We start from the raw sequence: 2,504 nt of genomic DNA on the forward strand, positions 1-2,504 counted from the left end.
ACCCCGCCAGACCCTGGCAGAGACTGTGCGGAAGAAAGCAGCTGACGCTCAGCCCGGCCAGCCCTCTGCCGCCGGGGACCCTGGACGGCGCGGAGCCGCGCGCCCCCGTGCGCCCCCGCGCGCCCCCGCGCTGCGGGCGGCCTTCCTACCCTGTGCATGCGGCCTCCCACTCGCCTTTGGAAGAGCCTAGAGTCGATTAAACGAGACATCTGGGGGCTGGTCTCCGCCGAAGATACCAGCGCGTTTGCTCACTGCCACGAACTCGCTTTTTCATCGGAGGAGGTTCGGGACGGGTATGGACTTCGGCCTGCCGGGCAGGGGCCGTGCTCTGCAGCAATAAGGAACCGCGTGTGACCTCGGCGAGGTGGGGTGCGGGGATCTGACTCTCCCAAGCTGTGACCGTTTTGTTCGGACCTGAATTACCTGCACGGTCTTCATGCATATGTTCGGCCCCAGAGCACCGAGTTTAGGATCCCTTGGGCCCCAGAACAGTGGACTTTATAACTTTTCCAGGATTTGATTCCCGAGTTGATGAGGGTTTTCTTTGGTTTTGGTTTGGTTTGGGGTTTTTTTTTTTTGCTGTTTTACAGAATTCAGACGCAAATAAGTTGCATACGGACACAGGGGCGCGTGGTTTTAAGGTATAATAATACTGATGCAGCATTAACTTTAGTGAAATGCAATTACGTGCAGTAAAGTGCAATACTGTAAATATTATAGATTTAAAAAAAAAAATAGCCGTGCACTCTTGACCCCGTCAGCTTCGGACTCCCAAGGGCATTACCTCCTCCTGCATGCTGTGGGCCTGGCCGACTGGGGGCCCTTCACCAAGCCCGGGGGCGTGTGGCGTGTGCTTCGCAGGACGGGGGCCTGCCTGGCCCGGAGGCCCGAGGCCCGTGGCTGAGCTGTTGGCGGGAAGGGGTGAGCCTGAGGGGCGTCCTCCGGGCAGCGAGGTTTCAGATAATGCTTTGTAGCCGCAGACCCAGGTTTTCTTTCTTTTTTGCTTTCCTTTTCGTCTCTCCCTGCATCACGCCCCTCACCGCCTCCGCCTCCTCCCCATTCTGTAAGAACCAAACTGCAACTTATTTGACCTGCTGGCGGGAGATGGGCAAGCTGCTGGAAGAGGTTTAGCCAGAGCGTTGAGGGTCCCCAGGGCGCACCCGAGTTCTGGGCCGTGTGCCTCGCGTGTGCCGCACGGGGCCGCGCACCAGGCCTGGGCTCGTCCGCTGCACGATAGGCCCGTGTCTGTGCTTTCGTGGGCGAGGCGTGCCCTTCCACGTCGTCCGGCCGCCTCCTCCCCGGCCGTGCGGCCAGCGCGGGCTGAGCGTCACTCGTTCGCTCCGTGTGCAAGAGAGGCTTCGGTGCTTCCAGACTTGGCGTCGGGCGATTCTCCTTCCTTATCCCTGAACTTGGCTGTATTTTTGCAAGACCGAAAACACTTCCTTCTAAGTAAGGGAACATTTCCTACGTTTTCACTGGGCTGAAAAACAGATATGTTTGGACAGGTCTTATTTCTTTCATCTGAAACTCTTTATACAAATCAAATGGCCCCTTCAACTTTTTTTTTTTTCTCTGAAGTTTTACTAAAACGCTTAAATGAGAGAACAAGGCAGAGAAAGCAAGGTCAGTATTTTCAAATCACTGGCAAGTTTTTATGTCAGACGTTCACGGCGACTAGAGATTGCCTGATAGTGCAGTTTTGCGTTGAAACAGCTGTGAATTTTTTTAAAAAAGGGAGGTCCCATAAATAAGCTTGAATTTTCCTTTCGGTGCAAACAGCGCATTTCCAATCTTTTAAAGCCAGCGACATTCGTCCGAAAACGTAACACTTGGCAAAGGTCGCTGGTAAAGTGTGTACATCCCTGTTTGCTGGTGTTTCCAAAAAGCTGACAAAAATTTTTACCCAAACGTATTCTTCACACACCTGTCCCTCGGCCACAGAAATCCGTCCACGTGAACAGAAAGACACGGGGTCTGATCTTGCCAAATGTGCAGCTTTAAAACGAGCGTCCGGGTCTGGCTGTGCTGGGGACGCACCGGGCATGTGGACGGGGTCACCTCATCGTCTTTTGCTCATTTTTTTTTTGTTTTTTTTTTTGTTTGTTTTTGGTCTTCTTTAACGTGGAAGGTGAGCCAGCTGTAAGCCTCACACAGAGGACCCGGAAAACAGAGGCAAGGCAGTGAGGTGTAGGGGTGCCGTCTGTCGGGGAGGCTGGGTGGCCCACAGTGGGGTCGGGGAGGCGCTCTGCTGGTGTGGGGCATCGAATGCCGACCCAGCCGCCTCTGTATCCTGGGAAGTCCCAGAGCGACGCGAAGGTCAGCCGAGCGGGGTCAGCGTGCTGGGAAAGTGAGGGACGGCCCCCCGAGAGCAGGCTGGGGGGCGTGCGTGTTCCCCGGAGAGCAGGCTGGGGGGCTTGCGTGTTCCCCGGAGAGCAGGCTGGGGGGCGTGCGTGTTCCCCGGAGAGCAGGCTGGGGGGCTTGCGTGTTCCCGCAGTTGCATGCAG

The sequence above is a fragment of the Crocuta crocuta genome, unplaced genomic scaffold (genome assembly GCF_008692635.1).
Source record: "Crocuta crocuta isolate KB4526 unplaced genomic scaffold, BGI_CrCroc_1.0 scaffold221, whole genome shotgun sequence".
In the NCBI taxonomy this organism is placed as follows: Eukaryota; Metazoa; Chordata; class Mammalia; order Carnivora; family Hyaenidae; genus Crocuta; species Crocuta crocuta.